Here is a 10,933-nt window from a genome sequence, read left to right as displayed (position 1 = left end):
GCGCAATGAGGCTTCTTTTAACTTTGTCTGCTATAAATTTAATTTGTACGATTACACAAATATTTGAAACCTACTGGATGGGTATTACGGGTTCACTATACAAATTCATAATTCATGTATTAAATGATGGTGCATAATTAACAACATCATGTATATGTACATGGGCAGGGGACTCTTGATTGGACAGATGCTATAACACTCGAATTGGAGCCCAAAATTCGGCGGGTTTGTGAGAAGAAGTTGAATGATAGATGGAAGGATTACAAGGCAAACCTGAAGAAGGTATACTATACTCCATGCCTGCACTCACCGTTAGCGGAGAGGTTCCATTGTCATGATGACCGTGTCAACCAAGGCCAATGGAAATTGTTAGTACAGCTATGGGACACTGTAGATGCTCAGGTAGCACACACAATGATCAAAGTTCTTCCTTTTTTATGCACCATATATGCTTTATTTAGTTATGACATAATGTGGATGATAAATGTATGGATTGTATGTATTGGAAATTAGGATGAATTTCCTTTCACATAGCCCTAATAATGCATGCTAAACTTGGCATCTGTAGAAGCGTGCTACATCATGTAGAAAGAACAGGAAAGCGCTACAAATAAATCACACGACTGGAACCAAGTCTTTTGCGCAATTCAGACACGAACATGTAAGGCTCTGCCGTGAGTTCTGTGTTATGGTAACTTAACTACATGTTAGTGCACATGGAATGAAGGTGTCGGTCGAAAACAATGTTATGAAATTACTCGTCAATTAGTTGTTTGACAATTTCTGTTAACAGGAACAAGCGAATGGAAGCAAACCAGACCGCATCACATTCTTTACGCTAACACATACTCGGAAGAATGGGGAACCAGTGGATGCTCGATCAGCTGCAATAATTGTAAGTATGCCATCAATTACCGGCTGCTACAATTTATCTGTAGGTGAGATATATAAAAGGTTTGTGGAATGTGAACAATCAGGTGTATTAGATTATGTGCTATTTAATGTCAGTGAAACAAAGAGCATAAGGCAACAGCAGCTTGCATTAGTGAATACAGTGAAGTAATGAAAGATTCTGATGCATATGAGTTTATTGGTAGGCACTGTAGTCTGAAGAACAGAACAATAACTAATAGTACTAGTTTTTTTGAGAAACATGGTTGGAATATCTTTGATTTAGAAGGCTTTCAAATGTATATACAGTGCAAATACATTGGTAATTAATTTTGGAAACAACTTGCAGGATGAATTCAATACAAACCTGAAGTTGTACGAGGATAGGAATGAGATCATAACTGATGAGGTTCGGCATATTGTGTACGCTAATGTATTGGAGCCTGAGAGAGACAACCGTGTAAGAGGGTTTGGGACAGGGGTTGTGTGGTCTGATGTGCCAGGTATTATAACTGAGAAAAAGGGAATTTGTAGAGAGGTTGAAGCAATTAAAGCATCGTATGAGGAGCAAAGAAAAGCTGCTAACTTTGAAATTGAGAAACTTAAGATGGAGGCAAGTGAGAGAGAAGAAAGGCAAAGGATTGAGGCAGCAAATGTGGTTGCACAATTGAGGAAAGAATATGCCGAGTCAATGGTGGCACACAATAGACAGGTGGAATTGGAAGTGGAGAATATGAAGCGTGAAATGAGGGCTGAAATTATGTTCGCGCTGAAGAGGGCTGCTGATAGAGGCATGGTGGAACCAAATCACATTGATGTGCCTCAAGTTTGTGTCAATAGAATTGAACAAGGGAATGGTATGGAGATCCAAGCAAGTGGAGAAGTTGAAGATGAGGGTTTTGTTGTGGTACAGAATAATGGCACAGATGATGAGCTTGGGTATCGTCCATGCATGGTGAATGTCACTGGCTTCAGTAAGTGATAAGCTAACTGTGATACGTTTTTGTGAATTTTGCTTCATGTATATATACAAATGCCATAGGGAAGGCATAGATCCAAGTGGGTGGAGTTGTTTGTTCAGTTTGTTGTTGGTGGATGTGCATAGGTACATAGGTGAAACAAAATGTAATGTCATCATCCTTGGGTACTTGGATGTGTTGGACAACAGACTTGAATGTAATATGGTGTCTTTAATAGAGACAAACCTTGTTATTGATAAATGTATGGGGATATAAAGTGTGGTTGGTTGTCAATGTGAATCCTTTTGAAAATTTAAATTTCTTGCCAATTCTATATTAAGAAGCTGAGTTTTAATAGAGTACATAGCTATTACTAAAATGCATGTAATACAATTCCAACCTACCGGACATTTGGAATGCTATAGATTCACACCAGTGTTGGTGCCTAACTTTAAAAGCCACTAATCCTAATAGAGACACATAGGATTGGTGGGTGTGTGAGTATAAAAGCCACCAATGTTAGTCTCAAACCTAGCCACTAATAAGAGAGACAATGACATGCTTTGAAATTTAGAAATAATTATAAAATATAAAAATGTTGTACTATTCACATACCCACCAATGTAATATTGGTAGCTATTGTAACAATAGAGTCCTTTACATAGGCCACACTCTCTAGTTTAGTGGGTGCTTAGTGGCCATACAGGTTTGCCACCAATATGAGTGGCAACACTTGACAATAGCCACCGAATGAAAAGAGTGGCTTATAGCCAAATTTCTAGTAGTGTTTGTTTTTGGCACAATAAGTTTAAAATATGGAGAATAGCGACTACTTGATTTCTTCTCTATCTCGGTCCTTTACAATGTCTTGTTTCGTTAAAGGCCAGGTTTATCGGTTTGACATTGAAATGCATAGAGAACTGTACCTTTTTGTTGTTTAAGCAGCTCAAGTATTTGTATTTCTGCTCTCCTTAATTAAGGGAGCTTCCATCTTTGTAATAGCTCAAATGGTATCTCTCTCTGCTTGTTGAGGTTTCTCCTTTGCTGCTTGTATTACCTCAATGCACGAATGATCGAAATTTCGTAATGTATCTTCTCTGTTTTGATTTCTAAACCAGGTACAAGAGGAGATAGCTTCATCAAGCTGGGAATCAAAATTCCCCATAATGTGTTGGACATGCAGTGAAAGGGTTCTCTAGCATTTTATGCGGTGGCCACAGGTGTAACTAAGAAGCTCGTTATACTGCGGACTGGTTTACGTAATATGGAAATGTGCGGGCCATTTCAAGTAAATGGCTTCAAATTTGTCCTGATTTAACATTGCCCTTTTTTTTTCCAGGTTTTTCAAACATTGCCCGCATTAAGGACCAGCGAGACTTTCTAGAGAAAATTACTTCCGGTAATGCTTACTGCCAGTCTTATTTTACTTTTTCTTTTGTTGTGAGTGAACTTTTAATTTTCATTCAGTACTTGACCTTTATTGTTTTTAGTATGTTTGAGTAGATGGTTTGACATCAGTCTTCTTTTTCGGTCGCTCACCCATCCACGCTTGTAATTTGTAATATTTTTACAATGCATCAATCATGTAATAAACTGCTTCTCCCAACTTACTCTTTCTGTTTCATCTTACCGAGGCAATATCTTTGCTCCAACCGTTGCGGAGTTGAGATGGAAGTTCCCACATGTAACCATATATGAGACAATACTTGATAAGGTGTGACATTCAAATATGCTACTAAATCATCAGATATCTGGTTTACTTGAAATAGTAATTTATTAAAATAAAAAAAACAGATTTGAAAATCATTTGTATAGTTCTATTATGTTTTATGTCTTTAGTGATGGTGTTGTTGGGACCTCCATGTTTTGATTATGCCCAGTCAGGCTTGCATTTTTCATATTTTGGGCTTAGAGCGTCCACTTAATCAAAACAGAAAAAAAAAAAAAAAAAAAAAAAAAAAAAAAAAAAAAAAAAAAAAAAAGTAAGTTTATTAGGCCAAGCAGAGGGAGAGCAAAAAGTGCAGTCGCACAGGGCTCCAAATTTGAAAGAGCTCCCAAAATTTGTCACCTAATATTTATATGTAATAGCCACTTAGTACTATGGTCTGGTGGTATTCATCTTCACTTGTAAATGACAGATCTTAGGTTCGAATCTCGTTGATGGTTAATTCGATACTAAATTTGGTTGCTTATTATGTAGATTAACCGAACTCTCCCTCCCTTTAGTATAAATATATCGTTGTACTAAAAAAAAATTATATATATATTTATATGAAATAATGTTCTATATTTAAAAATTGCTTTTATTAGCACTTTAAAATCTCTAAGTGCACTCTTTATAAGCTTTAATTTTTTTCCCTTTCTAAATATAAAAATTTGGAGTACAATGAAATACTTTTAATGGCAATAATAACACCTTAAAAAATGGTATGTTTTTTCAATTTTATTATATAATAATGTTATATAATCAAGTGAAACTTTAAAGTTACAGTTTTTGAAGTTTTTTTTTTCTTGTCTAATATTGAATTGCTTTTGATTATTTAGTGAATTTTATGTCTGTAGCTCTTTTTAATTATTATTAGTGACATTGTTTAAACTTTATTTTGATTTAAATGATTACTTTCTAGTGTCAATACATTGTCCTACCTTTTTTAAAAAACCTATCTTAATAGGGACCCTTTTATTAATTTTACATAGGGCCCCTAAAATCTCAGAGTCGGCCGTGGCCACTAGCTACTAAACCAAGCATTGAGTTATATTTCACCTCTTTGCCTTTGGTCACAAAAACGGCACTCTCTATGTAGGTGGTCCTGTCAAAATAAACCAAACCAGCTATCTCAACACCATACCCAGCATTATGCTCACTGAAAATTTCAAAACTGGTATTTCTTGGAAAGGTAATGGTCATGGATGACAAATTTTGGAAACATCTTGGTATCGTTCCCTAGAGATTGTTATACCCAAGGTCCAAGATTTGGAGATTCATGAGACTACAGAGTTTATCAGGAATGGCGCCATGGAGCTTATTTGAATGAAGACTAAGAACTACTAAGCTTTGGCCAAACCATATTGGAATGCTTCCGACAAACTTGTTTCCACCAAGGTCAAGAAGTAACAACTGCTCACAGTTTTGCAAGGAGACAAGTAATTCTCCAGATAGGTTATTATTGCGCAAGTGCAACGATCGAAGGGAAAGTAAGTCTCCAATAGAGCTTGGAATTTTTCCCGTCAAATTGTTGTCTTCTAAATTCAAAGATGTCAAGTTTTGCCAGTGTAACCAACAATCAGGAATTTCTCCAGTGAGGAGATTGTTGTCAACATAAGGAACTTGAAGGTTTTTAGGTACATCATTCCTATCACAAAAGAAGTGAGAGAGAGTTCCCGAAAATGATGAATTGGAAAGATCTAGTGCAGACACTACCGAAGACATAAGAGGCAATGAACCATTGAATTGGTTAGACCTTAACTGAATAGCGATTTTTTAAAACAAAGAATTGGAATGCTTTGTTTTGGCCACTTGGCAGAAACTATGTTTGGAACCTTGCCAGACAACTGATTACATGAGAGATCCACAAAGGTCACTACACTAAGTGAAAAAATGTTCCAAAACCAAGTCGGAATGGTACCTGAAATTCCTATATTGGACATGTTAAGAGAAATCAAATGTTTTTGACTCTTAAGCCATGCAAGCAACTTTGATGGGTCCAGACGCCAAGAACTTAAAGTCAACATAGAAAGTTAAAAAGGAGGAACCCAGTTTGGGCTGGTTTTAAGAGTCAAGGAGTTGTTATTTGCAGCAAAGTTAATCAATCTTGTAAGATTAGTAAAATGGACTTCAGAGACAACACTCTCCAATAGAGTGCTAAAAATGTACAACTCCTCTAAGTGTAATAGATTGCCCAAGAACACTGGAATGAGACCTGATATTGAATTAAATGAAAGATCAAGTAGCGTAAATTTTTAAAACTTCCTAGCTTATCAGATAAATGACCTGAAAAAAAATTATCCGAAAGATCTAAAAGATTTATTTGACCACAAAAACACCGAGACAAACTTTCAAAGATTTATGATACCCTCCCCGTAAAATTGTTCCACCATAGATCAACAAAAGTCAACTTACAAAGAGTTCCAAATGAGTTTGGGATTTCCCCTTCAAGCTGATTCCAACCTAATTTAAGATCAACAAGGGCTGTCAAGTTTCCAAGGGAACTGGAAATTTCACCATGGAAAACATTACCAGAAATATCAAGGGACTCAAGATGGCTCAAATTGTACAACCAGGTAGGTATGGTAGAGTTGAAATAGTTCAAGTACAGATCAAGAACTTTAAGACCTGTCAAGTTCGCAACACCACTTGGTATGTGATAAAGTTTGCAGCCATCTAAACGTAACTCGACAAGTAGAGAAGGGAGTGTGTTTGCTTGTTAAATTTTCTTAGCTTGTGATCAAGGTGCAAGTGCTTAAGCATGAGAAATTTTTCAATGTACAAGAAATCTAGTTGAAAATTTACTTTTTCAAGTTTCTAACCAATTGACCACTCAATACTACGGTTTTGTGTTATTCTTCTTCACTTAGAAGTGAGAAGTCTTAAGTTCGAATTGTTGGAAATGTGCCCTAAAACCAATCATATGATGATACTTTATGGACATTTCACATGTTAAACTAATCTAGTTTAATATTAAGGGCAAAGATTATTGTTTGAGCCATCTCATATAAATGTTATATGCTTAAACGATAAGTCCAAGGAATATGTGATTGGAAGAATGCGATCTAAAGAAGTTAGATTCATGAGACCATTCTTTCGTTGACACATCCTAAACGTTCCTGATCATAGGATTGTCAATTGGGCATTGACAGTCCGTTAAGATCAGTACGTGCTATGTCTTCTCTCAGGGAGAGTGACTAGTCTCGAGTCATTGGTGTGTGTGACATCAAGACAAGTACGTAGGTGCTCAATAGAGAATGAGTTCACTGAACACGATCAACGAAGAGTTCTCATATTCATGTCACATGAGAACTCATGGTTGGGATAATGCAAATTAGTCTTTTGACCTGAGGCATCACAGTTGTCTTGTGGTTAGGTCCTTAATCTTTGATTATGTCAAAGTCACTCCATCAGGAGGGTGTCCACGGCATCGTTGGGGTTAAGCCACTTAGCCATGGAGGCAAGTGAATGCACAACAAGGGATCTCTAACCTTCAAACTGTTTGAGGGAGAATACTCTATGATATGATTAAGAATCTTTGGCCAAAGTATGAATGAGATTTAGGAATGTGTTCCAAATCACATTCAAGGTAATCATATAAGCACAAGACTCACATTGGATAGTAGACATGAATAAACTATCAAACCAAACAATGTGGTCAAGAGGATTGTATTAGAGAAAGACCGTATTGCATTTGTAATCCTAAAACTGAATAGGTTCTCCACCTCTTCTGATTAGCTTGGGTAACCATGACATGCTGCTAGGCGTCAACCATGGTTTGTGGAAGCCCTAAAAGTGTATTATCACTAACGGGAGAATTGAAAGTAAGTTTCAATTCACAATTGATTTGAAAGAGTTTGAATCGCCCACTGCCTCGCTAAAAGGAACCTAATGGATCGTACACCGTGTAAGGTAGAGATTGAAGATTCAACGGAGATGAGTAAGAATAATTAAATGGTTTAATTATTTATGGCAATGATTAATTAATATGATTATTAATCAAACGAATAAGTTCGTTAAAAGACCTCGGGATAGTTTTGGACCTTAAGGCCCAATGGGCTTCGAACGTCAAGTCCATTGACTTAAGTTGTGTGACAACTTAATGAATAATGATTCACAAAGGCCCAAATAGCCCAATAAATCCCATGTTAAAGAAGGAGTGGGTTTGGACTTATTTACAAGTTTGCCACTCAAATGAATTAAGGAATAAGTATGACTTTATAGCCAAAATTCATTAAGGGTTGTTTTTGGGGAAAGGATGAGAACATAAGCTCTCCTTTCTCTCTAAAATTTCAGCCACCTTGGAGGGATCATCTAGCAATCAAACTCCTCCAAGGTCACTCATTTCTTCTACAATATGCCTTGGTGTGGAGACTTAGAGGTTTTCAATTTTGGGAACTTGGAGAAACCTTTTCATCCATCCAAATCCATGGATCTAAGATGCAAGGAATGAAGGCCCTCTCTATGGGTGATTAGCCTTTGCTTATGCAAAGAGGAATCTACAAAGGTATTGATTTCTCAACTCACTTTGTTTTGAGTTGAGTCTTGGTTCACCTATCTACTAGGCTTTGAAGTTCATGGGTTAAGTTTTGTTTTTGAGTGCATATAAACATGATTCCGCCTTTTAATTGTTAATTGCATGTTGTTGATGTTGCTCAAATGAACTTGTTTTTCATAAATCTTCCTTCACGAATCTCGTGGATGGCAAATTTGATACCAAATTAGATTGCATATTATGTGGCTTAGCCGAACTCCTCCTTCCCTTAGTGTAAAAATATCGATGGACTCAAAAGAGTTTCTAACTAATTGTATTATTACACTTAATTTACCATATCATATTTTCAACACACAAAAAAAATCAGTTTTTAGCAGGAGTGATTTTTCCTCAACACTCTCAAATGATGATAATGCTAACAATACTATTTATTATTATAAATGAGTTTAAATTTGAATTTGTGTTTATCTATGGATTAATTACATTAACACCCTCCAAGGTTTATTGATTTTTCATAAAACCTCCTCACGTTTAAGACATTACACTAACATCCCCTCACGTTTTAATTCAAGTCACATAACCCCTTCAATCAAAATTCTGTTAACAAATTGACAACTTTACCCTTGTACCTAATTAATTAAATAATAAAGAAATATATTAGAAAAAAAAATTAAAAATAAGTAAATTAAACATTAAATATAAATTAAAAACTTTAAAGTAAATAAATCAATGCAAACCTTTATCAAGGTACTGTAAGTACAAACGTTAGGTTGGCATTGCGGGAAGGTCTTCATTAGGTTAAGAACAGAAAATGCCTCGTCAATTAGATTGTTCCTACAATAAGCCACGAGCAAGGCTGTGTAAATTTCAAGAGTTGGTTCACAACCATTTTCAACCATTGTATCTAAAAGCTGGCAGATGGTAATTCGCCGAAGCCGATATATTCGAGACGCTTGGGTACCTTTCTTCCGGTGCCTTTTTCTGGTGTCAGAAGAGGAGATGAAGCTAAGTGACGACTGTGCTGAGGAGCAATTTAAAGTTGGGGTACTGGGGTTTCTTGGAGGCGGCGACAATGGAGTTTTTGTTGAAAAGGAAGAGGATGCGAGATGAGAGATGAAGAAAAAGAGAAAGATTGAAAAAGTCATGGATGGCTTTGGCCTGCAAAATTGTTAAAGCATGGGCCGGTTATTGAGTAGTGAGGGTTGGGTGGGGGAGAGGAAAGGGATGAAGGTGGCGATGGTGGAATGGCGGGGAAAAAGCGGCAAGGCATGGAATTGGGGACTTCGATTCTTGAATAATCCACATCACTGCTACTTCCAAATCGCAAATTTAGCCGATACAAAGATATATGATAACACCCAATTTTTTCGATTCAGCAGTTTGTTCTATGCTATGATCTATCATTCATGGACATTGATAAGATCCTTCCATTTAGCAGCACCTTAGAGGATGACATAGCCTTAAATAAAGTTAAGGGCGAGGTTCAAACAAGGAAAAACTTATGTGGCATAGGAGTTACATCACGTATGACACTTAATAGTATATCACTTCTATGAATAGCTTTTAATGCCACATCACTTCCGAGACCCGGGCCTTAACTGTGGCAACTAAACATAAGGGTTGCGCTAGTTGCGGGACTTAACCCAACACCTTACGGCATTAGCTGATGACAGCCATGCATCACCTGTGTTCGCTTTCCCAAGGGCATCCTTCTCTTTCAGGAGGATTCGTGGCATGTCAAGCCCTGGTAAGGTTCTTCACTTTGCATCGAATTAAACTACATGTTCCAATGCTTGTGCGGGCCCCCATTAGTAAACCAAAAAATAGGGGTGGTTTTGAAAAACCAAAAAGTGAAGAAAAAAAAAAGGACCGAAAACCGAATCGAGACCGGAAAAAACCGAACCAAACCGAATCTGGTTAGTTCAGTTTTGGTTTTTGAGGTTCGAAAATCGAACCGAACCAATATATATATATATATATATATATAGGAAAATCATATATAAATACCCAAAACCTGGTGGCGTGAGGATTTAAACCCCTTCCCTCCAGGTTGGTGATAATTGCTTCAAGCCAACTTGACTGTAGGCTTTGTGTTGCTATAATTGTACCAGTAAGTTATTTATAGGTTTTCTAATTATTAATGCTTAATAAAATTTCTAAAGTTTACAAACCCTAGTCATCACTCCCATTTTAGTTTTCACCTCTTAGTTTTCTCAAACACCCTTTCTCTCTCCCCTTCGCTTTCTTCCTCTCTACTTCCTCATTCTCTCTCTCTCCTTCCACTCTTCCTTCAAATGACTCTCTCTCCAGTCTTCTCATGTCTTCCTCGTGGATTGCTTCTTCCAAACCATCATTTTCCCTTGCCCCTTTCAAATCGGAACCCCCTCCAAATTGGAAGATTCTAATATGGATTTTTCAATCTCTCACAGGTAATTTTTGAATCAAAACGAATATGATTTATATTGTCATTTTGCTGAATTAAAATGGGTTTTTCTTTTAATTATTTTGTTGGGGTTTTGCATATTAAAATCTTCCAATTTGGTAGCAAGGAGAGGAAGCTGCACCAAGTCGCGACTAGTGAATGAGCAGATGCATAGGTGTTGCCATAGTTGACAAAAGATTTGGGTATGAGTAGGAAGGTTTGGTTTCGATGGAGAAGAGAAATTTAGGTTGGATTTGAGATCTCTGTCATGGTTGGGGATAAGAGAGGGATGGATGAGAATGGAATGTAAGGGAGATTAGTTGTTTGGTTACAGGTTTAGAGGTATTCTCCTTACTAAGTGAATTGGCAAAAGGTTAGGAAAAAAAAAAAACCCGAAACCAAACCGAAAAAAACCGAACAGAAAAAAACCAAAAAAATGAACCGAATTGAATCGAAATTTT

The 10,933-nt window shown here is 36.8% G+C and overlaps 1 pseudogene; it reads right to left on the bottom strand.

Moving 5' to 3' along the window:
• Nucleotides 1-2,140: 2,140 nt before the first annotated feature.
• LOC137728007 (receptor-like protein EIX1) lies at nucleotides 2,141-8,949 on the bottom strand (annotated as a pseudogene).
• Nucleotides 8,950-10,933: the final 1,984 nt, after the last annotated feature.

This window comes from Pyrus communis, chromosome 1, assembly GCF_963583255.1.
Source record: "Pyrus communis chromosome 1, drPyrComm1.1, whole genome shotgun sequence".
Lineage (NCBI taxonomy): Eukaryota > Viridiplantae > Streptophyta > Magnoliopsida > Rosales > Rosaceae > Pyrus > Pyrus communis.
Note: the sequence above shows the minus strand (reverse complement) of the source record. Positions and strands in the feature narration are given on the sequence as shown.